We start from the raw sequence: 26,937 nt of genomic DNA on the forward strand, positions 1-26,937 counted from the left end.
TTTTTGGCGCTGAGTAACTGCATAATTAAGTTGTCACTTAAAGAAATAATAACAGCAAAATTTCAAATGTTAAGTGACAAGTGGTAAATTTCCAATAACTGTAATTTAAAGAGCCTCCCTAGCGCACTAATAGCATTAATAATATTAAATACATCATTTGATAATGTGTTCCTATTAATTTCCAGAAGAAAACCTTATTGACCTTAATAAAGTTGTTGTGTTTTAATGATCAGTAATAGCATCTACCATTTCATATAAAATAATAACCACAAAAGTTATCTACTCACCAACACATCTCTGCATTATGATGTATATGCCCAGTGTAATGAAATGTCTACATTTCTAAGTAGGCAGCATACTCTCATATGGAGTTGGGAACTGAATAACCTACTGGATATAACTTAACTTTGAACCATTTTCAAAAGTTGAGGAATATTCTGAATATTTAATATTTATTTTTTTAAATAGGAATGTGTAATGTTTATTTTTTGAAAAAGGAATATTTGGCTTTTTTCTGTATCTATATATATACATACTATATAGATAATATGTTATATATATATAGTATATATAGTATATATAGTTATATATAGTATATATATAGTATGTATGTATATATATTGTATGTATACATGATACATGGAGAAACTATTGTTCCATTGACTATAAACTAAGAATTGAAGAGATAATCTTAGGATCAGTCCAAAGCAGATTTTGAAAAATGATAAATTACTGTGTTGTTGTCTTATCCCAGTGGGTAGGCATTGTTGCTGGATGCTGACCAGTCTGGTACTCTTTTCATCTCAGAATCCTCATTCTGAAGGTTTCAGACTACAAGCTGATTGCTTTGCCCTGCTAATTCACATTCCTGGCTTTCATCTTCTTATTCCTTTTCCTATTCAAACTCTTCCAACATATTCACTATGTTTATTGCTTAATTTTTAAACATCTGTCACATTCTCTTCCTAGTACTTCAATAATTTTTCCTTTATTCCAACCTGTGATAGTCAGCTTTTCCACACTGTGACAAATACCTGAGATTAACAACTTAAAAGGAGGAAAAGTTTTCTTATGGTTCACAATTTCAGAGGTGTCAGTCTGTGGTCACATGGCTACATTGTTTTGGGGCCTGTGGCAAGGTACAACATCTTGGTGTAGTGGGACAAAGCTGCTTACCTCATGGCAGTTGGAAAGCAAAAAGAGAGCAAGAAGGGGCCAGGGTCCCAATATCCCTTCCAGGGCATTCCCCAGTGACCTAATTTCCTTCTACAAGGCCCTGTCTCGTAAAGGTTCCATCAACTCCTAATACTGCCACAAATTAGCAACCAAGTCTCTAGCATACGGGTCTTTTGTTACTTTTAATATCCTAACCATACCACAACCCTACTGCTTGCTAAAAATGGTTTTTGAGGGATTGTCTATATAATCTTATTAAAAAATAGAATGGTTGCCTTCTACTCTTGATACTGAGCACACTGTCTTTGCCACAGCCAAGATTTCAGTCTTGATTTCTACTAACCATCACTGACTCTGAGATCTTGGATGAAAGTCTGATACAAGGACCAAATACTGTATGCATATATAAGAAGATGTCATGAGTGACCACTTATTTCCCTATGAAATCTCTTGCTATTATAGAGTTTACAATACTGAATTGTCTTGTTTCTCCCTTATTGTGATACTGGTTTTTCTCATCTTTACCATTTGTCTATCCTAAGATTATTGGTCTATCCCAAGATTCTTGTTCCACATATTTTTGATGTGGTCATTCATTTTAACTCAAAATTAATCTTTATAAAATGCAACTGATTAGATCTTAGCCTAAAATTTCCAAGAAATTCCTCTTCTTACATAAATAAATATACTTTCCTCCAAATAGGCTTCTCAGCCCTCTATCTCCCACAATTCCTTGTGTGTCAACAACCTGTGGTTCTCATTGCCCCATTCTTGCTGCTTCAGTTCTAGTAGTTCTGCTATTCTTCAATTTCTTCTTCTTCTACTCCCTTATTTCCTGCTTGCTCAAATCATATGTATCTGTACAAACCTTATTTTAAATACTATGCTCTTCACCATGGTCAAAATAGAACGTAATGTTGCCTTTGGCTCAGCACGGCCCCTGATTTGTACTTTTTTGTGTGTAGTCCCACTCTATATTTTGTGTCCTAGCTATTTACCACCCCAGATATGATTATATAAGCTTCTTGAAATCAGAAAGGGTGTTTTATGCATTTTGAAAGGGCATAATTCAGTGTCTGATACATGTTAACAAAGGAAGAAATATTTCGAATACTTACTCTGAATATTTTGTTCCATTGCAAGAATATTTTCCCATTGTTTAAGCCTAAATATCTTTGAAAATTAGCTTCATCCTCTAAAAGAAAACAATATTTACTGAATTAATTTTAGATTTTGGAATTAAGATCATGAATTAACATTGGCCAATGGGTTATTTATTTATTCATTTATTTATGGTACTAGGGTTTGAACTCATGGGCTCATGCTTGCTAGGCAAGCGTTCTACAACTTAAGCCATTCCAGCAGCCCTTTGTGGTTTAGTTATTTTCCAAATAGTGTCTCACACTTCTGTCCAGGCTCCTGTCAGACCCAAATCCTCCTAACTATGTCTAAAAATTGGGATCACAGATGTGTACCACCCCACCGGGCCTGCTCTTTAAGACAGATTCTTGGTCATTTTCCCCCAAGGCTGATCTTGAATTTTGATCCTCCTACCTCTGCCTCTCAAGTTGCTGGGATTACAGGCCTGATTGGATTTTGTTTTTAAAAGCAGGTATATTGAGATAGGAGCTACATATTTTAAAAATCACCCTTTTCAATTACACAATTCAGTGGTTTTCAATATATTCAGAGAGTTATATAGCCATCCTCACACTCTAATTTTAGAACATTTTTATGAACCCCAAAAGAAACTCATTCCCACTAACAGTCACTGAATTTCTGCCTCATTTCTGTCCTACAAAACTACCAAGCTCCTGCCTCAATAGGTGGTTTCTTCCTGTGGACATTTCATATAAATAATACAACATGAAGTCTTTAGTGAGAATCTACTTTCACTCTATACAGTATTTGTCAGGTTCATCCATGTCATAGCAATCAGTGTTTCAATTGCTTTTTATGGCTGAATAGTAATCCATTGAATGAATATATCACATGATCCATTGATCAGTCCATGGACATTTGGGTGTCTTAAACCTAAAAGGAAACCCTATGATTTCGTAATCCAACACTGTCTTTTAAATACATATGAAACTGAGCCCCAAGAGGTATTCCCAGACCTTACCTATGCAGTTATTGAGTTTCTTCTTATTTTAGATGAGAGGCTGATACAATAGGATGCATTCATTCTTTTATTCACCCCTCCCTATAGTTAATATTTACAGAGCACCAAGTCCTCATAATCTGCTTAAACAAAATCATTCATTGTCTCCGTTTGCATGAAGCTTACAGTGTAGTGTGGAATAAGCTTTTAATCAAATAATCCTACAAATACATGCAAATTTAGAACCATGATAAGGACTACTACAATAGAGAGATTCAGAGACAATATGTGAGCTGTGACCAATGAACAAGTAATAATTAACTAAGCAAAGAGAGTAGAAAAGAGCATTTCCAGGCAGAGAAAAAACACATGCAAAGGCTCTGTGGCTAGAGGAGGAGAGTATGATTACAGTTTATCAGAAAAAATGACAGAAACCCAGTGTAACAGCAGAGCAAAGGGTAACAGGAGAATGGTATAGGGTGAGATTGGAGAGATAGGTAAGGCCAGTTGAGGTGAAGTGTGCCAGGACAAAATGATTTGTTTTCCCTAGGAACATTGGACTGTTGAAGCATTTTAATCCCAGGGATAATGCAAACAAAATGAAATTTGCATTGTTTTTTTACATTTCTCCCAGTGCTTGGATACATTAATTTAAAAAGGTGAAAATTGCTGGGTGCATGCTAAAATTTGTGGTACAATCTGCAGCATTTATATTTCTCATTTTATGTGTTTATTGAATCTCTTGTTATCCAAAGTAGAAATTTGTGTTACTTTCACAAAATAAACAGCCTCCTTATTAGAATTCTCCAGCTCAGTTTATATAGGGCTATTGTTTTTAACCCTCCTACAAAGAAACAATCAAAGCCACTTGAGAAGTAATGAATAGATTTATAAAGGTCACATTTCTCCAGTGTACAATAACCATGTTTTTACCTTTAAAATCTAAAGAGTACAGATACTTTCTCTAAATTGCAAATGGTTAATACCTAATTCCTTAGTCCAAATGCCTTTCACTTGAGGCTCTTTGCTCCCAGGCAGTGTATGTATAGAGCCAAAGAAGCCTTTATAAAAATAAAGGTCATGTCCACATGGACATAAGTTCAAAGAGTTCATTAAATTCAGTCTATCACAGAAAAAAATTAAACAGTGTGTTTTGAAGAGAAGAAAAATGTCCATAAATTATTAGGAAAAATCTATAATTTATACAAGCTTAACCTATCTAGTTAAAAACAATGACAGTGAACACAAATTAGCAACTATCACTAAGCTAATATCTTGAGAATGATACTCTTTAAAAAAAAAAAGACAGAGAGATGTAGCAACAGTTAAACTAATCAAGATTAAGCCAGGCGTGGTGGCTCATGCCTATAATCCTATCTGCTTGGGAAAGAGAGGGAGGTCAAAGATTGTCCCCAGACAAAAATAGAGATTCTACTTGAAAAGTGAACTAAAGTACAAAGGGTTGGGGGAATGGCTCAAGTGGTAGAGCACTTGTCTTGGGAGTACAAGGCTATGGGTTCAAATTTCAGTGTCAGCAAAGTAATAAATAAAAGTAATCAAGTAATCAGCTTATACCAATAGAAGCCTGGTCACCAGATTATGCTGTTGGAGATATTGAGTACTTGTGAGATTCCTGTACCCATTCCATACCTTTGGAGTCAGAGTCCCTGGACTGGTATTCAGGACTATGAATTTTTAACCAAAATTCCAAGAGAATATGTTGCCCACCCATGTTAGGAAAGTGCAATGCATCAGTAATAAATTGCAACACTCTCTTTGTTTAATGTTAACACAGCTCATTGAGTTGTATGCTAATGCTAGTACAATGTAATAAACAGTAGATGGATGGATAGATACATACATAAACCCCTCTGCAAAAAGCTTTATTTAATATCCCTTCTTCTTCTGCAAGAAGATAGCTATTTTCGAGAATTTACAGATGAAAAAATTATGGAGCAAAGAAATTAAATAGCTTGTTTCATAGAGATCAGGCTGACTCCAAAGCCTTTGTTTCCAGTCTGTCATACAACCTATTGTTATAACTGCTATACCAGTTCCCCAATGCATGAAGTATCCAGAAGAAAGTGAATGGAGTTATTTCTGAGACTGTAGCAAACATAGTCACCAACAAAGTTACAGATTTATGATGAACAAGCTGTACCACCAGTCTCTCTTACTAAGCACCACTGTCTGACACTTTTCTAAAGAAGGTTTCGGAGGTAATACTTTATAGGATGGAATGGTGTGAATATGAGAAAACAGTTTCAAGTCATTACATTTTAAGAAGCAGAGAATATAAAGAAAAGCCAAAGCTACCAGCATGCATGTTACCTGATTAAGGAACTGGTAAACAGGTCTGTTGGGTTGTCTTAAAACATGAGTTTTTATAGGATTTTTGCCTAAGAAAATTGAGTCTGTGGGGTATGCTCTGACACATGAACTGCATTTCATTTTATGCAAGACCTTTATTGGTACTAATAATGATGCTATTCATTTAAAAAATTCCTGACAATTACCTCTAATTTATAGCTTTGCCAATATAATGTGACCAAGTCTTAACAGTATTTGGAGAGTGAAAAAAATAGAAGATTTCTAGTATTGCTCCAGTTGTACTTTAAAAACAAGCACATAAGGTTGAAACCTATCCCTGAAGCAGACTTTTGTGCCTGCAAACAGCAAAGGCAACTGATGTCCTAGGGAAGCCTGAGGAGCCCAACCAAAGTGTCAGCACCACTGGCATTCCTTTGAAACACGTCATTAGAGCAGCTGGAGTATTTGCAGCCCTCATTGGTGCACTTGCTGTGTTTTAGCACTGACTTTAATCCTATTTTCATATGTTTTTGTATAAATCAGACACATGTGGCTTGATTACAGATGTTAAGTGGCCACTAGGAGCTTTAGATTAAAGCCTTTCTTGAACACACATGGCATTGCCTGAGTATTTGGGTATTGCTGCACCCCCTGTAGTCCCTACCCTCTGTGCCTCTGTGCCCCATCTCCCATGTTGATTTCAGTACCCTTCTTCCTCCTTTCCCATCACCCTTCATCTGTTTACTTAAATCTAAGCCAATTAAACTAAGCCTAATAATAGAACACTCATCTGAAAAGGGCACAAAAGAGGGGAATTGCTGGGCCTGGGACAAAGAATAAAAGAGAGGAGAAAACATTTTCAAAGCGCTCCCCAGCTCAGGATCTGCCTTCTACTGCCTCCTATTTATAGGGAGGCAAACTCTTTTTTTTTTCCCCAAATGTCTCTATGCCAAGTGAAGTCTTAGTAATCCATCCTTGTACATCTTAATATTTCTAAATTGCACATATCAGAATTATTGTATCATGTCTATGAGAATATTGTTATAGAATTTCCAGAACATTTGGAAGTGCTAACATAGTAAATTGGGATATATTTCAAGACTAGCTTTTATGTTGACATATTTTCTCAGCCAGTAAGTAATATTGTCACTCAATTAAGAGAGACTCACTTTTTAAAATTACAGGCAATTTCTTCAGTAAAAGGATATTGGATGCTCTTGTTAAGAACTCATTTGGGGAGACAAGGAAGATATTTCAAATTAGCATTGCAGAAGGCAGAGGGGAGGTGCCAACTTACTTCCCACTGTGCTAATTAAGTTATCACACATTGTCTCTCGAGCAACATGCAGTAATAGATGAAGAACCTGCACCAGCTGAGATCACCCTTAGTTGTAAACTCTTTCTTTTAGTTCTTCACAATAAAAGTAGATTTGTCAGAATTTCATTTTTCCAGGTGGATGACTACAGCACAGTCCTCTCTCTGGGATGGAGTATGTCTCCTTTCTTAAATGCATGCCTTCTTAAATTAGATACAGTCAGAGGCACAGGCAAAGAACATCTTCAGCCAGCTGAATTCTGACTTCTTTAGACCACAGTTGGCATTCGAACGCTCATGTTGACCTCAAAAATCACCTGGTGCTTGGTCTCCAGGGTTCAGCCAAATGCCTGCTCCATGAAATCTCTGTGTAGTGCTGCAGGTTGGCAGATGGCTCCCAGCAGGTGAACTCTGGGCTATTAGGGAATGAAATGCTCTCTTTCTCTGGTACAATCCTTGTCAAATATACCCTATGTTTTAAGAATTTACAACAAGCTATAAGATGCTAAGCAAAACTAAAGAGATATACTAAAACTAAGAAACCACAGATTAGCATGAACACAGGGTTTCTGCTCAAGTTAATGCATAGTTTCATCATCAGATGTTTGATAATCAACACTGACATGTTACAATTTTCCACAATTCTCAAAACCCTTTCCAAACGTATAATTTTATTTAATCTTTGCAACAACTCTAGAAGTCTCACTAATAATCTTTGCTTCGTTAATAATGCTGAAGATCCAAACATTGAAAGTCTTACCCAATAATACACAGCTACTAAGTGATGCACCAAGGTTATGACACATCTTCCATACCAAAAGTTCTTTTTATTTCAAAGTCTGAATTTAATTAATTTCTAGTCAGAATGGTTAAGAAAATAAACTATTTACCATTCATATTCATTAGATCCTTACTAATCTTCTAATAAATCAGGGAAGCATTATGCCAGGTATAAAGATATTTCATTGCGTATAACACATGACTTCATATGCACAAAGTTAACTATATGCATACTTTTCCATTTTCCACAGCACATACCTTAATTGTTAATTCATTTGTCAAAGTTACCAAGCAGTATTTGCTACCAGACCTGGTGTGTGTGTGTGTGTAGTGTAATGTAGTGTAAATACAAAAGACAGTCGTGCCCTTCTAGAGTATACAATGAGTTATTTCTGGTAAGGCCTCTCTGCCTGGTTTTTAGATGGCCTCTTTCTTACTGTGAATTGTAATAGGGGAAGTTGAATTCAACTCCCAAGTAGACAAAGGCTGGTGTTTTTATAGCTAAGGAGCAGAGTAGTAGTAGTAGTGGATGGAAAACTCATTTAGAAGATACATGACAGAGCAATTCTTGCTAAACCTATTTAACTGGATTAAGTAAACATCAACAGTGAGACATAAGGAACTTGATCAACTATCCAGGATGATCAGATGTCATCTGATCTCGGGTTCTCTCTCGGGTTGTTGCTAAAAGTAGATTTGTAAGGTCAGAGGCTGAAGTCAAGGACTTTTCACAACAGGGACTCAGAGGAACCCCTAAGAATGGGACAGTTTTTGTTTCTTTGTGCTTCTGGAAGGAAACAGAGAGCTCTGGTATCCCTTCCTCCTCTTATAAGGACTCAGTCCTGTGGGACTAGAGCCCCACCCTTAGGACCTCATTTGGCCTTAATTACCTCTCTAAAGACCATGAAAGAAAATGTGGTATCTATTTTATGCAGCCATGAAGAAGAACGAAATGTTGTCATTCGCTGGTAAATGGATGGAATTGGAGAACATCATTCTGAGTGAGGTTAGCCTGGCCCAAAAGACCAAAAATCATATGTTCTCCCTCATATGTGGACATTAGATCAAGGGCAAACACAACAATGGGATTGGACCATGAGCACATGATAAAAGCAAGAGCACACAAGGGAGGGGTGAGGATAGGTAAGACACCTAAAAAATTAGCTAGCATTTGTTGCCCTTAACACAGAGAAACTAAAGCAGATACCTTAAAAGCAACTGAGGCCAATAGGAAAAGGGGACCAGGAACTAGAGAAAAAGTTAGATCAAAAGAATTAACCTAGAAGGTAACACACACACACAGGAAATTAATGTGAGTCAACTCCCTGTATAGCTATCCTTATCTCAACCAGCAAAAACCCTTGTTCCTTCCTATTATTGCTTATACTCTCTCTACAACAAAATTAGAAATAAGGGCAAAATAGTTTCTGCTGGGTATTGAGGGGGTGGGGGGAAGAAGGAGGGGGCGGAGTGGGTGGTAAGGGAGGGGGTGGGGGCAGGGTGGAGAAATGACCCAAGCCTTGTATGCACATATGAATAAAAAAAAAAAAAAAAAGACCATATGCAATACAATCACATTGGAGGTTAGGACGTCAGTACATGATTGTTGAGGTGGAAACAATTTAATAACAAGATATAAATTAATACCATTTAGTAAATAGTTTGATAGTATGGAAGCATTATGTGTTCATACTTTTATCTTGCATATGTATTTATTATTTATTCAAAATACTATGAAAAAATGCATATATTTCAGATACTAATGGCCCCTAGGATGGAAATTAAGCATAAAAAATGGGTTGGGGTGGGATACCTTTCAATTTCAAGGAGCCTTAATTAGCAATATACAGTAGTTCAACTGAAATTCAAGTAAGTATAAGAAACCATAACCATATAGCAATGAACAGACATTCCTGGAGTTTGTTGGGGGCATTTTCCTAGAGAAATAAGCTTCAATTAAATGAGAAGTCAATAAACCTAGAGAAAAAAAGAAAGGGAGGAAGGGAGGGAAGCAAGGAAGAAGGAAGAGAGAGAGGGAAGAAGGGAGGAAGGGAGAGAAAAAAAGAGGAAAGAAAGTGAGTAGGAGAAACAGAAAGAGAAGAATAAATAAAAATAAAAAAGAAGAGAACTTTCCAGGAGAAGAAAGAATTATGAAGATGAAATGAAAAGGGCAATTAATAGGGCTACAAAAGAACATCATCTTGGATAATTTTGTTACTGGATATCAGCACAGCTATCTTCTGGAGTCCAGAGAGATATCAGGAAAGACACAAAGCACAGCAGTAAAAACATATAGTTTATTAGAATGGAGAAGCACTTTCAAAGGTGAAAGTGGGTTGTCTCAGAAAGAGAAGTGGAGAATGACAATCACTTTTACCTTGGCATTGGCTTTTATTGAAGTTAAGGAGCTTGAAATCTCAAGACCCTCCCTAAGACCAGCCTACAGGGAGTGATTGACATGAAAGTTGTGAAAGAATTACATGTGTGAAGAATCACTGTACATATGTGATTACCCATGACCACCTAAGAAAAACTTGTATCTGGGAGGTGGGGATGGAGGGGCAGAAAGTTTAAAAGTACAATGAAATTATAATGACATGTTAATGGGCAAAAGACAACTCCTAGTCAAAGTAGTCCACTTTAACGTGTTTAGACCAGAACTGGTTTTTCATTTGCAATCAGGTGTGGCAGGACATAATGATGAACAAAGATAATTTGAGGAGGCATCAGGCCTTCTTCCCATTGGTCATACTGGGATTCCTTTTAGGTTTTGCAAGTATCTTACCAGAATGTGAAGCCAGAGCCCAGGTGTAGAAATTAGCTTGCAAATGTTAGTAAGCAAGCAGGCCATGATACATATATATATATATATATATATATATAGAGAGAGAGAGAGAGAGAGAGAGAGAGATAGCATTGCTCTCAGCACATACACACTGAACCAAGGATTCTCCATTAGGTTTCCTTTGCATGTTCCCATCACTCATGTGTAACTGTTACCTATCATTGTGAGGGTTTTAGACAATAGAAAGTTAGGGATAAAGTTGAAAAGGCAGATGTAGTTACAATATAGAAACCTGTGAAACTCAGTCTAAAAATCTGGATTTTGTCATTTTGAAAGAGTAGTTGTAAAGATAAGAGTTAAATAATTAAGTGGGATCCTAGCAAGATAAGTCTTGTGGCAGTCTATGAGCTTGCTCAGTTTCTTTGAGTCTCTTCCCAATTTTTTCTCCTTAGACTACATGGTCCTGTGTTCTGCATTAATTTATTCATTTATATCAAATACATTGAAGTTCTGTTACCCTGTGTTAAAATGAAAACATAGCAAGTGTTGTGGAAGATGTGGAGAATAACAAACTCTTGCACACTATTAATGGTACAGCCTCAACTAGTACAACCATTATGGAAAACAACATGGAATTTCTCAAACATTAAAATAGAACTATCATACTATCTTGTAATTCCACTACTGGCTATATATCCAAAGAAAATTAAATCAATCAATGTGAAGAGTCCTTTACTCTCACATTTATTATAGCACTGTTCACTATACCTAACATATGGAATAAACCTAAGTGTCATCAGCAGATGACTATATAAAGAATTATGGGAATTATACACAATGAAATACTATTTAGCCATAAAAAGAATGAAATCATATCCTTTGTGACAACATGGGAGAACTTGGTGAAAGTGGGGTTGCATGAAATAAGCCAAGCACAGAGAAAAATACTTCATGACCTTACTTACATGTAGAGTGTAAAAAAAAAAAAGTTGATCTCATGGAAGTAGAGAGTAGGATAGTGATTATCAGCAGTTGAATTGATAGGAGGGAGAATATTAAGACATTGAAGAAATATTACAAAATTTTAGTTAGATAGGAGGAATGTGTTCAAGAAATCTATTGTACAACCTGGTGACTGCAGTTAAAAGCTATATATTGTATTCTTGAAAATGCTAACAGTAGATTTTGTGTACTGACCATAATAAAGGACAATGATATGAAGTAATATGTATGTTAATTAGCTTGAGTTAGCCATTTCACAATATGTGGGTGTATACAGTAGACCCTTGGTATCTGTGAGTTCCAAGGAGACTGCAATGGATGCATGGAGTTCAGTACTCTAAAATTACTACTTTACTTATGCCATATATATAGTAGGTCTGAACATCCATGATGTGAAACTGCTTGGAGTAGGATACATTACTGTCAAAAATTACTCGTGTGCACATTACTCTTGTACACATTAATAATGCTCACCAAAATCTAGACCCCTATTTCATGTTCTTTGTCTCAAATACTGTGGATGTTTGATTCATTTTTCCCACGATGCAACCCATCTTCTCTAAAGACATCTCCACCTTTTAACAGATCTAGAAATTTCACTTTATCACTTAAACTAAGCACATGCCCTGTTTGACTTGGGAAGATTACCATAACTTTTACCTTGCTTTCCGAGCACCATTTGCTTCTTGAGAGGCATATTTTCACAAAATGAAGGGCAAGGAAACACTCAACAGATCACGGAACAATTTAAACACAACTGATGATAATGTAGGACTGACTGAGAGCTTCTCCACATCAGCTGAGCTGCATGATGAGCACAGGGAGGGTTTGGTTTTTTTTTGACCAGGTTGGTCAAAACTTTATGTGTTAGCTCTGCCAATAAGGTAGGCTTTACTGTATGTGCTGTGGTATATGCAATTTTATGTCACTTTAAAAACAAATAGATAAGTTAAAAAAGTTGATGTTTGTATGAAAATTAGAAATGAACAGATGGCTTTCTGTCAAGCAAGCAAGTGTTCTATTTCTTCATATCTATTCTGATTCTGAGCAAAAAAACTGCAGAATAATGTATAAATAAGAAAAAACACTGACACATGTGCCCCATTGCTATCCAAGGTCCTTTTTATCACAATGTCAATTTATATTTTATTTATAAAATAAAATATTTGTATGCAGATGTCAGAGTCAACAAATGTTAGCAATTTAGCGTTGTAAGTTTTAAGCTGATACCAGTGAGTATTGTTAACAAGGAAGGAATCTAAAGTAGCTAACGGGCCAGTCTCATGCACCCCTTGTGATGGAGATGTTTACTGCTCACAGAATATCCATTTATCTTCCATGTTTCTCAGCCACTTGCATTTAAGCAAAGACATGTTCAATCCCCTGGAGTATGAAAGGCAGTGATGTGTGTGTTACTTCTTCATTAAAGCATTTACAAGCCAGCGTTCAGCACTTCAGATGTCTTCTCCCTCTTCTTCTGTAATTCTGAAAGTCTTCATTTGGGCCACAAGAAGAATGTACCCAAATAGCTTGGTCATTGCAAGGAAGAGAAGTAGCCCAGACTCACTCTACTCCTATCAGAATTTGTATGAACAGGTTATGAACCTATTTTGTATAAAGACTCAGAGATTTAAGCCTGACGAGCCCAATCCTTTATCCTTTACTTCTTTGTATGCTATTTTTACTGCCTTAAGTTACATTGAAATCCTTTGGACAATAGTAAATCACTTCTGCTAAGTCAGCTTACCTCAGCTTGCCTGTCATCAGCAGTAGCCCAGAGTGTCAGGTTTAGAAATGAAAGAGTACAGTTCATATTATCTACCTTACCGAGATTTTCTGCAGCCGAAGACTCCATGGTTTTTGAATAAGGATTTTGTTAACAGTTCTTAATTCTTTCAAGTGTATATGTGAAATACATTTCCTCTGTAAGAAATGTAATGTTCTCCTAAAAGGAACTTTAAGAGTAGCCCCAAGAAAGAAGGATCATTCTCAATTATCAGTGACTGGTTCACCATGACTTTCTTATACTCACCAACAGATAATGAACTGCTTCTAAACATAGTAGAGTATAGAAATGGTTTAGTAGCATGTTAAACTAAACAACCTTATATTGGCAACTGCTCTTCTATTTAAAGATTGCTTAGATAGTAGAGATTGTCCCAAAAATTCAATCCTCAATAGGTAAAATCTTGTGATCCTGGACAAGTGCACTGAGTTACATGAACTGTTCAAAATCCCATAGAATAGATTGATAGATGAGGTAGAGAGCAATATTAACATCTCAAATGAGAGCTATCTAAATAGCCTAATGCTAGTTGTTGGGTTTATACTGAACCTTTATTAGGATGCCAGCATGTGTGTTTTGCTAACCTAACAAAGCCTATCAAAACATGAAATTAAATAACCAAATGATACTTACACTGGAATGTGTTTCAAAGGCAAATAAAGAATATACCCTGGCTGAACAATCCAGGGAAGATTTTATTGTGATGACTTTGCAGTGTAATGAATGTGAGTTTGTACATCCTTTGAGAAAACCACACCCTGGCTTTACTTTTCCATAAGATTGTGAGTCTGCATTAATTATCATCCTAACTTCAATGCTAAAAGTGGCATATAACTTGCATATAAATATGTGCCAACTTTATAGGCAGCCTCACTGCATTTCAAGCACATCCATTTATCTGAGTAACCAGCTGATTAAAAAACTAGCTTGGTTTATAGCTGAACAGATGTTTATTTATCTTGACTTCCTCCTTAAATGATCTGCTCACCTTACTTTGTGATGCCAACATACAATGTACATCCTCTTCTCTATCTTATGCAGGCTAGCTCTTAATTGTAATTGGTCACCAATTGCCTTTGTCAGGGTTATCACTTGTGATTTTCACCAATATTCATCTTCTGCTCTCCAAGCACCCAAAAAGTGACATCAACAAACCTAATAGAAATAATGGAGAAAATGTGAGGCAGATCAGAGCTAAGCAAAGTTCAATTTTTTCACAAAATTGAATATGTGGAATGATAAATGTTCTTAGTATTTCTAGTAAATTGAAAGGTGCTATCAGTGAAATAACACTTCTCAGAGGAGCTGTAAACCTTTATGCTTAAAACTCTTTCACCAGAGCTGAAGATCTAAAACCAATCCTCAGTCTATTAAAACTGGTATATAGGCCAGGTATGGTGGTTAGAGCCTATAATCCCAGCCACTCAGGAGGCAGAGATCAGAAGGATCTTGGTTCAAGGCCAACCTGAGCAGAAAAGTCCCCATCTCAATAAGTAAGCTGGGTGTGGTGGCGTACACCTGTCATTCTACCAACATGGGAGGCATATGTAGAAGTGTCATGGTCTAGGCAAGCCCAGGCAAAAAGCACAATACCTTATGTATCTGAAAAATAACTAAAGTGAAAGGGCTGGTGGCATGGCACAAGTGGTAGAGCTTCTGTCTAGCAAGCATGAGGCTCTGAGTTTGAACCCCAGTACCACCAAAAAGAAAGCTTGTATATAACTAAAAAGTTTGTCCACCTTCTAGATGTTCATTGCTGTTACTGTCTCTTAAACTTATATTTATTCTGTTTTCTAATCTCAAAAGTAGGTATAATATTAGTTATGTATAGTAGTATATATTAATAATATATTTATTTATAGATATACTTATTAGTATAGATTTGTAATATATATATTTCAAATTTAGCCACTGAATTGTTCTAAAGGGGAGAGAAAGCTGTGTGCAAAGATTTGGATAGTCACATCTTTCTTGATAAAATATTATTACAGGGAGTATGGGCTTCTACTGTGTGTCTTCATGTTTGCAGAATTTTCTGTATGTATATTTAAATGTTAAGCCTTCCTGACTTCAATATTCAATAATAAACTTGTTTACCTCTACACATTGTGTATGAATGTTGACAGATCAAATGAGCTAGTACATGAAAAAGCACTTAATACAAGACTGACCCAGTCAATATTTGTTACCGTTAAATCAAAATTTTGTCTGCTCTTATCCTTACACACAGTGCTCTTAACAGGGTCATAGAAAAGCACTGAGCCATCTACATCTTGTCTTTGTAATTTTGCATTTCCTGCTGGGTCTTACAGAAGCATTAGTAGCTATCATGGTGTCAGTCTCTAGGTCTTTACCTGTAGGGTAATGGCTTCCTTGAAGATATGATAGGGTCCACCCTGCTGGGGTGAAATCATATAGACCCTGAGAAAAATACATAGACTTGCACAGATTCAGATTCTCGATGTATAAGAATAAGAGTTGGACTTCAAAATGGGCCTCAGCCCTGCAATTCCTTATGCATTGTCATCCTTTGTAGTTTTCCCTATAGATGATTTCATCCCATTGTCTCCTGAGGAAGAAAAAAAGGAACTCTGTTTACTGCTAGGTACCACTTTAGTAAGAAGCATTCTGCATTGTTCCAGCTGGCATTTTTAAGCAGAACTACTAATCCAGAATGACTTTTAGTATTCTGAATGTAAAAATAATTTCTGTACTCTATGGAGAAAATTTAATTAGTGCTTAAAAAATTCCCCTCCATCCTGTGCTGGATAGAATCAATGTAGTCTGGGCTGGAGGCCCAGTCCTTCAAAGCTTACTGAATATAATTAATGCTTTATTAGGATGAATGTATTATCTTGGGAGAGAGCACAATTGCCTGCTATTTATTAGTTAAAAACAAATTGAAACTTACTTTTACTTGGATATAATACTTATGAAGCATCATTGGCGTGAAGCTAAAAAATGAGGAAAAGCATCCAATAGTTACTCTGTCCCTATTTTGTCTCAAACATTTGAGATAGTATGCAGCAAGTTACAGATGCTCCATGTATAAGAACTATAAAGAACCATCCTGAAAAACATTTTGTAGTCCCATAACTACCTAATAGGAAAATAAAAGTCCATGACTTGAATTTATTATTGAGATACCTCATATAATTCATGTACATAGATCAGGGAATAAATCATTAACTTTCTAATTCTTTTTACAGGAAGAAGCCAGAGTATATTATCAATCCTTTGAGAACACGACGTAACCAACTTTACTATTTTGCCACTTCCTTGAATAGGTAAGACCATACCCTCTACGAAAGTTAACCACAACTGAGAAAAATAATTCTATGCTAACCATTTTTAAAATTTTAACCATATTTAAATTTTAAAACCATTTTAAAAAACTTTAATATCAATCCATTTTGGTAAGGGAGAAATGCAGCTATGAGTTCCATAGCTAACAGGCTTAGAATTATTAAGGTAGCTCCTCATAGTGTTTGGGCTGTCTTAATAGTAAAAAAATGAAGACCTTTCTCTGAAATAAGGATTGAATTGAGCCTGTCTCTTCTGCTATGATTAATAATACCAATATTTCCTTAGCACCAGTTACATGCTAGGCATCTTCCCACATCTTCTTTACTTTACATAAGTCATTTATTCCATACAACAGCTGTATGAGGTAGATAATGAATCATGCCCATTTTAGAGATTTGATGCCTGAGGCAGAGGGACAGGAGTCAGGTGCATGACATTCACCTGAAGTTGTGTACATGGGTCTGGGGCCAGTAAGTAGCAGGGCCACCAGCGTCTGTGGTTATTGTGAGAGTGTTACATGTGGCAGAAATGTCTAGCATTCAGATTCTCCTCCATTTTGATTAATTTCTTCTGAATTTATGGAAGAAAAAAAGAGAATTTACTGAAAGGGCAGTAAATTCATAGCAAGCAAACTTTTATATTTGCACACATTATATATTAAAGGATTATTAAAGTAAATAGAGAAACACTTAAGCTCAGTTTATAAGCAGAAGCTAAATTTTTCATCTTACATCTTTTATAAACGCAAAATGCTTATGATAAGAGCAGAATAAACTTCAGGAGAAATTGCAAATGAATGATTTCTCATTCTAGGAAATTCTAGGATATGCATTTAAATTTGTTTGTATTAGAAGTGCTGAATATATATTCTTAAATTGGCCACTGCAATATTCACTTTATTATTATTATTTCATTATTATTTTGGTAGTACTGGGCTTTTGATCTCAGGGTCATGTGCTTCCTAGGCAAGCACTCTACCACTTGAGCTACACTCCCAGTACTTTTTTCTTTAGCTATTTTTTTGAATAAAGTCTCATATTTATGCCTGGGCTGGCCTGGACCATAATCTTCCCATTTATGTTTCCCGTGTAGCTGGGGTGACAGCCCTAGCCACCATACCCAGCCTTTTATTGATTGAGATGGAGTCTCACAAAGTTTTTGCCTGGGCTGGCCTGGAACCACAGTCCTCCAGATCTCTGCCTCCCAAGTAGTTTGGATTTCAGGTTTGAGCTACCATGCCTGGCTATGATTTTTGTTTTTTTGAGAAAGAAAATTTATAAAATATTCAAACCAAAAGATTTTTTAAAAATATAATAAATACCTTAGTATCTGTCACATGGATTAAGCATATGCTAACATTCACCCATATAAAAATCTTCCCTAAAGAAACAAACCATCACAAAAAGAAGAAAAACTCTTCCTGCTTTCTTTTTGCTTTCCTCCTGTCTTCCTAAGAAGTGTTATAATTGTAAAGATGATATGTTTGCTCTGTGTGTTCTGATATTTTCGTGGCTTGTGTATGAAACAAATGTCATATGATTACTCACATCTTAAATACACAAATGGTATGCTCTAGATGTTCTTTTTCCAGCTTGCCTTCGCCCACCATTATATTTAGGTTCATCCATATTGACACATGAAGATCTGGTTGACTCATTCTCTTACAAGGTTTTTTCCTTTGAATATGTTTATATTCTGGCACTTAGTATTATTTCTAAATAACTTTCAGTGTTTTAAAGATATGTTGCTAAAATGGTTCAAGCATGACTTGCAAAGTCTCTATTTAGGATTTGTATCTAAGGAACCCAAATCTCCTCATATATAACACCATGCCAGTCCTTCTCATGTCTTTTATTTATTTTTCCAGTTACAAACACAGTTTTTAAATTGGCTTGTAAGATCCTGCTAATCTACTGGGACCCATGATTTTCACAGTTTTGCCATAACCTGATAATTGAAATTTGTGTTATTTCCCCATAGAAGAACTATTATTCCCAAATATAGTATAAATACTACCTTTGAAATGTAAGGTACTTAAAAATAATTTGGGGGAATCCATGGTAATTGCTTTTATATGCTAAAAATCATGGGAGAAGTGGAAAATATATTCTTTTTTTCAATTTGTTTTCTAATACCATGGTTAATTCTAGAATTTGTTGACACATAAATAGAAGTTTCATGTATTCCACCAATATTTACTGGGATACTTTTATGTACATTGGGGCTGATATTAAAAAAAAAAACAAACAAGGAAGATACAATATCTACCTAAAATGAGGAAATAGTGTACTGGGAAATGTGAAGAATCATCCAGAGGTACCACTGATATGCCATTTAAGTACATACTTTTATTTTGCTATGCTATCTTAGCATTGTTGATCATGTGATCGCCTTTGATATCATCCAACCATGCCAAGTAGGTTAAATGGAATGGGACTAGTGAAAATACTTAGTGAATAAAGTCCTTTGCAATCATTTGCTAATACTGCTAATTACTATTCTATAAAATTATTGTGTAAAATTTAGAATTAAAAACTTCCAATATAACACGGGTAATTCTATGTCCCTGAAGTTTAAGTCCTACTAATTTTTACAGAATCAGCATCTTTTTTTTTCACACAAAACCTCACTGTTACAGTACAGTGGGTAATAGCTCTGAAAATTGGTTTTTCGCTAGCTTCCACCACCTATTAGAGGCATATTATTTAACCTCTTTAATCCTCATGGATCACTATGACAGCATGCCCATAACTGTCCATGTTACATCTCAGCTCCTGCGCCTGTAACATTCAAACCCTCTCTCTCTTTTACCACTGTGGTAGCCCCTTGAGACCAGTTGCCCTCTCCTGTAAACTATTGTTCATGTGGAAGTCAAAGTGATCCTTTGTAAAAACCTTAATAAATTGATAAGTCTCTACTATTCAAACTCCACCAGTGACTGTCCATAATAGAATAAAGCCCACTCTCCGACTGTAGATGGATAGGTCAACAAGGTGCTGTATAAACCAACATTTTCTGCTTCCCTGACATCATCTCAAGATTGTCTTCTCCCACTGAAGGCAAAGACTGTATCATGTTCTGAGGTATGTCATCAGCACCTAGAACCACCACCTATATTGATGAATCCTCCCTCATTGAAGGGATGTCTAGGTATGCAGGTGTCACTGTAAAATAATTCAGGGTGATGTTTTGCACACACACTACCATCAGTGCACATTAGTGATGGTTGCTGCCCTTTTAAGGATTCTTTTACTTTGTCTTAACAGAGCCCATAACCTCTGCAATACTCTCAAGCACTTTCATGAACCATGAATTTTTTTTTTTTGGTGGTACTGGAGTTGAACTTAGGGCCTCATCCTTGCTAGTCAGGCCCTCTACCACGTGAGCCATGCCATCAGCCCTTGACCCGTGATTTTATAGCATCATAAAAAACTTTACTTTGCTGATGTATAATCTTGAATCTTACTTTATAAAAAAACCCAAAACCACCTAGAAAAATTAGGAATAAATTAGCTAGATAGACATGAGAAAAACATTGAAAGAGTAGAAAATATGTGTTATTCTAGTCTTTTAATTAAATAATACTAAGATTTGCAACATTCTCAGATTGTTCAGGTTTTACTTTACCTTCAGAGTAGATTCACATCATATCACCATTCACAGGTGAGTGAATCCGCCATTCAAAGCAGGTTTTTGTATAAGAGAAGGGTTTTTTGGTTTTATTTTTTGCAATTTTCTTAGGAGCAGCACTTGATGACTATTTATGTTTTGAGAAGAGTTGGCAAGAAAAAGACAAACAGTAGGACCTCACCACCCCAGCAGTTCAGAAAAAGAGAATTAAAACTGGTATATTTAGCATCCCTTCTGAAAATAAGCACCTGGACTTGCACTGATTACTACCTCATAAACATTGCACTCCAGTGCAAGGCACTCTGTGCAAATGATTTTCAAGGTGGATCAAACATTCTAAAAATAAATGGTATTAGTAAATTAAGAAATCAGAGGCTGTCTTTGAGGAAAACTATCCTACTGTGTATTATCAGCTGGCAGTCATACCCAGGCCTCAAATCATTCTGGGTTCTTATTAATCAAGAACTATTAAAGAGGGATCTCTCATGGTTATCTGCAGACAAAAAGAGGAAGAATTGCCTACATACTCTGGCAGGAGTTAAAATAACAATAACAGTCTTCCTACTTAACAGGCTGAGTCATAAGGCACATTCTACTGATTTCTCACCAATTCTGAGCAGAGTGTTTGGGCTGGAATTCTGTAGGCGGAGGTGGGTACCACCTGCTGCAAAAGGCTCTAACTCTTGTAAGGATGGTGCTGTTAATAAGTCTTGTCTTTTAACAGTTGGGACAAATGGAGATAGGAAAAGAAAACATTTGGTGCTGACAAGCAATTTTTCTAATGCTTTAAATAAACTAATGGTGGTCCAGGCATGCTTATTATGCTATTAATTCTTTTACTAGCAGTGAGTGTAAGTCATTTAAAAAGAGAGACTTATTATAGAAGGTCTTAGAACAATATTGCTAGATGTTTGTATTCAGATTTTTGAAGGCCAATAGCAGTAAGCTTGTCTCAATTTGGGCAAAAGGGTTGTAATTAATAGAAATCTACTTTTTGCTTAAGCAAAAGAGTGAAGATTGTTATAAGATTCCTGAGGTCCTTTGTAGTAGAACATTTTTGGTACAAAATAACTAAGTCTAGGCAATTTTTTAAGGAAAAAGGAGTTTACTTTGGCTTATGGTTCTGGACCAAGGTCAAGGACCTTCATGTGGCAGGGTCCCAAGGTACTACAGGGCATCACAGGGAAGAGACAGTATATGTGTGTATCTTCTGGTTTCTCTTCCACTTCTCATAAAGCCACCAGTAATTTAATCATAGGGCCTCTGCCCTGATGACTTTATTCAATTCTAATCACTTCCTAAAGGCTCCACCTCTAAATGTCATAGACAGATTAAGTTTCTACTCTGAATGTCTCACAATGGGGAGTCAATTTCAACACATGAATTCTTGGGAAATACATTCAAACCATACTCATTATGGGCATAGCTTGTAATCCAAGTCTGGAAGGGAGAGGGATACCATAAGGGTCTAGAACTAGGAGCTAAGCATGAGCAAGGGTTACCATGTTCCCAGTTTCCCTTCAGCCCCTCAGCCTCATTCTTTTGCACCTACCTGTGATTCCACATGATTATCAATAACTCTTTCTTTACATATAGAATGTCCTAGTATTCATTGCACAAGCACAGCTCACCAACTTGCTTGCCTTTCAGTGTCAGGCTTATATAGTATTTTACATCATTCTTAATGATCTGAACTTTTTACCCAATAAGCCATTAACACTGGAATAGACCAGATGGTACATACAAAGTTGTCAGTATCCTACATATTTGGGTGGGGCAAAAGGAGGTGTGATCAGTGAAACAGAGTCTTGATAGATGCCATTTATCAATGAAAGGCAGTAAATTTAAAAATCTCTCTGTGCGCCTTATTTACTCCCTTTCATTGATAATTGACTTGTCTTATTTTTTTTTCCTTTAATTGGCATGTTTTTTGATCATTCACATTCACATGTTTATTTTATGGTTGTCAAGTCAGGGAAGTCTAATTATTCTACTGATTGGAGTCTTTTCCATTCCTTGGTTGGTATTCTGAAACTGTTTGAGGCTCTCTGGAATCTTGTGATGGTCTTATTCACTTTCATCTTGCCAGTTGAGACAAAAATTAGCATTTTAAGATTAAAGGGGGTTAAAAGCAACAGAGGAAACAGGTAAAGAGTAAAATGAGTAGGCTAGACAAATTTGAAAATAGAACAAGCACCTTTAAGGACTGCTCCAGGCAAAAAGTTAGCATTTCATCTTTATCATGACACATTCTTCTTCAGAAAGAAAGCTCTTGGTAAGACTCATTCACCTGGCTAACCTGTCCTTGTATTCAGGGTATGATAGGTGGACTTCATGGGGTGTGTGTGTGTGTGTGTGTGTGTGTGTGTGTGTGTGTGATACATGTACAACAAAACCAACTTATCATTTCTATACAGAGATTTCCAAAGATCGCTTTCTACAAAATTTAATACAAATGTGATCATAAGTTTGGGACACTTTAAACTCAGAATATTACAGGAATTGAAACTAATTTTAATTTGTGATAGAGGAACTTTGCAAGCAGACTATTCAGCTGTTGTCTTGCGGACTTGGTTGTTTCCTAAGATGAGTGGCCATTTTTCTGGCAGTGGTATAATTGATTTGCCATTCTGTTACCTCTCAGGCTTCTACTACTGGAAAAGAAAAACACAAAAAACCCCCAAGACAACCCCCCCAAAAAATAAAACCCACAAAAATAAACCCCACAAACAACAAAATAATCAACCTGAAAGTAAATAAAGTGTTCCCATTGGTCATGAGCTCAGCATAATTGCCTGCTTAGTGTGTATATTCTCAATCTAAGTATATAAACTTATTTTTCTCTAGATCAAACCCAGTGCATGCTAGGCAAGTACTCTAACATTTGAGCATGCCCCAAGCCCTTTTGTTTGTATTTTGTTTCTGAAATAGGGTCTTGTTAACTTTGCTTGCCTGTCCTCGAACTTGTGATTCTCTTACTTCTCCCTCCAAGTAGCTGGGATTACAGATAAGCTCCACCATACCTATCCTATAAACTTCTTTTCAAATCAACCTTTTCCCAAGAGAGAAAAAAATATGTAGTAGGCCAAAAGAAGTCTTTCTATTTATTCATTAAAAGTATTTGTACTTCAGCTTTGTTCAAGTCTCAGTTCTATAAAGCAAAGGAAAACCAAATAAGAATTGGGTAGAAGTAAGAAACATGGGTTAAAAGAATCAGCAAGTTCATTTCCATTGGGTTTTGTAGGGTAGGGAATGATTAGAGTTAGGAGGGCTGAATATTCGCTTATTCACTGGAATAAGTGAATGGAGGAGCTACAAAGTCAAATGAGGAATTTGTACTTTCTTTGTTAAGACAGTGGGGATTCAGTAGGCAACAGGGTTTCTGAGCAGAACAATGATTCTTGAGGCTTGATTGTCCTGTCAAAAATGCAGGCTGAATTAGACAGTCAATTCAGAAGCAACAGAAAGTTAGAGATTTACATCACTGAAATGTGTGTATATTTTTGACACATGGTAGTAACTGGAACTTTAGTGGAAAAGAAATCTGGAGCTAAGGATAGTGGTCAGTATTGGAATTATTGACCAAAGACCTGCTTTCATATTCAGTATATGGTTTATTAGGAGTATAGGGTTATGGAGAAGATCATGCCAGTAAACAGCAAAGAACATTGGGGGACATTCATATTCACATTGGTAGGAATGGAGAGAAAAGAAACAGAAAAATTAGCAAGGTATGGAAGAAGACTCATGCCTGACATGAACCAATAACATTAATAGAGAGAAGGAGGTATTAAGTCTAGAACAATAAAGAATTTGCAACACAACAGAGAAGGAGGTGTTAAGTCAAGAACAATAAAGAATTCTACGCATACTTACTAAATTATTATCAACTATCAAGGGACATAAAAACACCAATAATTACTAACTCTGTTTCCTTCACCACCTCTCTCACCAATGAACATGAAGTTTCCATTGTGCCCTGCATATATTCATTCATATGTATCACCAGGCATCACAAATTCCACATGTCCAAAATAGAATAGCTCATTTCCCCGCTGTATTCTTCTTTGCCCCAAAGTCTTGTGTGCCTCCATTATTATCTACCTGACAGAAATCTAAGAATCCAGTTTCCTGACAGAAATCTAAGAATCCAGTTTTTAATCCTCTCACTTCTTTAGTTCCTCGGTTTTGCTAGACCATAGGTGCTGAGGTATTGGGAAAAGCTGAGCCATGTGCTCCCCACTCTCTCTCCCTTTTTCTGGACCTCCTGCACATTTGCCCAAACCTTGCAGTGGCCTTCATCAGTTCCTTTTTTCCTGACCCTTGTAAGCAGTTGATCCTCTCTCCTGTTACCATGCAATTTTGAGTCTATATCAGATTTTTTTCTCTTTCCTACTTAAAATTTTCCTATAGCATAAAACTCCAAATTCATTAAAGACCATCAAAGCAGGGCTCAAAGCAGCTATTTCTGAACATTCTCTAGTCCCTCACTCCTACTCAATTACTTTTCCCTTCTTCTAACAAGAGCAGATTACTTGTTGCTTCCTCAATTTGTTTCTTATAGTACCATATCTTTCTAGTGTTACCACTGCCTTTATTCATTTTGTTAATCCTGTTTAAATGTCCTGTTCTCCTGCCTGCCTTAACAAAAGCCTACGCCAGTCGATTCAAATGTTATTCCTTCTGAGAAGCTTTTTATTCCCACTCCAAAAAAAAAAAAAAAAAAAAAAAAATATATATATATATATATATATATATATATATATACATATTAATTGCGCTGTTGGGTGATAAAAGGCACCCATAGCCTTGTAAATGTCTTCAGGCTATAGAAAAATCATCTTTGGTGTACTATTATTTTCATCTCTTTCTCCCTGACTTTGTGAAATTCTCAAAGGTACAAGTTTCATCATTTCCGTATTTGTGCCTTCAAAACCATATTAGTAGATTTGAAATAAAATAACATGTAATGAATTGTTGTTAATAGTAGTTATCAAATAATTAAGGATTGAAAAGACTATAGCTAACCAATAAATGAGGGATGAAAGAATTGATAAAGAAATGCCCTGAAGTAGCAGATTTACAAAATAGGCTTCATAATGGTGAATATCATGTGTGTGTGTGTGTGTGTGTGTGTGTGTGTGTGTGTGTGTATGCGCGGGCGTGGGTGCGCTGGGGGAGGGAGTGCTGCAATGGTTATTGTTTTTGGGGAAAAAAGAGTATGGTCCTATTCAGAAAGTAAGGGAAGGAGGAAAGATAAGCTGGCACTGTTAAGACCTTGAGGAGATATTTAATGAAATGAAGTTTTGGAGGAGGCAAGAAAAGATATGTTAAAGATCAAATAGATTAATGTGAACAAAATTGAAGGAAACCTATTCCTGAAAGGAAAAGGGACAATAATGAGGGCAGATAAAGAGGGGCTGGGGAGACAGGGAGCCAACCATTTGTAAAGGCATCCATTTTTCACCATCATAAGAAAGGTAGTGCTTCCAGTCTGTCCTTAGCAAACATTAAACAGATTCTTAGAAAGGGATTGCAAGATACCTTAAAAGCAACTGAGGCCAATAGGAGAAGGGGACCAGGAACTAGAGAAAAGGTTAGATCAAAAAGAATTAACCTAGAAGGCAACACACATGTACAGGAAATTAATGTGAGTCAACTCCCTGTATAGCTATCCTTATCTCAACCAGGAACACTTGTTCCTTCCTATTATTGCCTATACTCTCTCTTCAACAAAATTAGAGATAAGGGCAAAACAGTTTCTGCTGGGTATTGAGGGCGGGGGAGAGGGAGGGGGCGGAGTGGGTGGTAAGGGAGGGGGTGGGGGCAGGGGAGAGAAATGACCCAAGCCTTGTATGCACATATGAATAATAAAACAATAAAATAAAAAAAAGAAAGTGATTGCAAATGCAGTCCCTACCTTGGCCAGAAGGCCAATGTTACAGAAGGACCCACCTAAAGGCTGGACTGTCTGTGATCCAGTCACACCAGAAAAGCAAAGGGCACAAAGAACACCAGGAAATGCTTTCCTCCAGTTTTCTCTCTCACTTCTTCCACTCCAACACCCACTAGCTTTTGTAGTTCTGTAGGGATTTGCTGTGGCAGCAATTAACTGGGGATAATGGCTTTAATGTGTCTCATTTAATTTTGGTATTTCTGTTGGTCTTACTCTTTTTTTAAAAAGTCTCATTATACTTTACCTTAAAATAAATATATAAATTAGGGTGAGTTAATGGCTAAAACAAGTAGATCTAGAAATGTGTCCGTGCTTTTTGTTTACTCAACAGTTCTGGTTGGATGTCTGAGGTGAGAGGTTGCCCTCCTCATGGTCAACCAGGGATCCAGGCACTTTCCATTTTTGGCTTTGCTTCACCATTGTCCACATGCAAACTGATGCAGGGCAGAGACGAAGGAGCAGCATATGGCAGGTGTATATGAGCCAGACACGGAAGTGTACACACCACTTCTGCTCACATGCCTGTGCTCAAATGCAGTCATCTGAGCACATCACGTTGCAAGGAAATGTACTCTACTTATGTGCTCAGGGAGAAGAAAAAAGTTTTAATAAATTGCTAATAATCTGTTATATTAAGGGGAAATCTATCTATAAATATATTTGTATATTTGGATCAAATTATGGCAAAAATTAGATGTCATTCACACCAAGATTAAGATTGTGAATCATAATTTCATTTTCATGTAACAGTAGTAAATGTACTCGATACATCTGCTTGTCAGTGTTAATC

The 26,937-nt window shown here is 36.4% G+C and overlaps 1 protein-coding gene across 15 annotated transcripts in view; it reads left to right on the forward strand.

Annotated features, from left to right (window-relative positions):
• The window catches only part of Map2 (microtubule associated protein 2), a 260,585-nt gene that overhangs the window by 150,150 nt on the left and 83,498 nt on the right, over nt 1–26,937 (forward strand). For all 15 annotated transcript variants that reach the window (XM_074071602.1, XM_074071605.1, XM_074071604.1 and 12 more), the window contains one exon: nt 16,465–16,542. The gene's annotated coding sequence lies outside the window, so the exon portion shown is untranslated. The remainder of the gene's footprint in view (nt 1–16,464; nt 16,543–26,937) is intronic.

The sequence above is a fragment of the Castor canadensis genome, chromosome 4 (assembly GCF_047511655.1).
Source record: "Castor canadensis chromosome 4, mCasCan1.hap1v2, whole genome shotgun sequence".
NCBI lineage: Eukaryota > Metazoa > Chordata > Mammalia > Rodentia > Castoridae > Castor > Castor canadensis.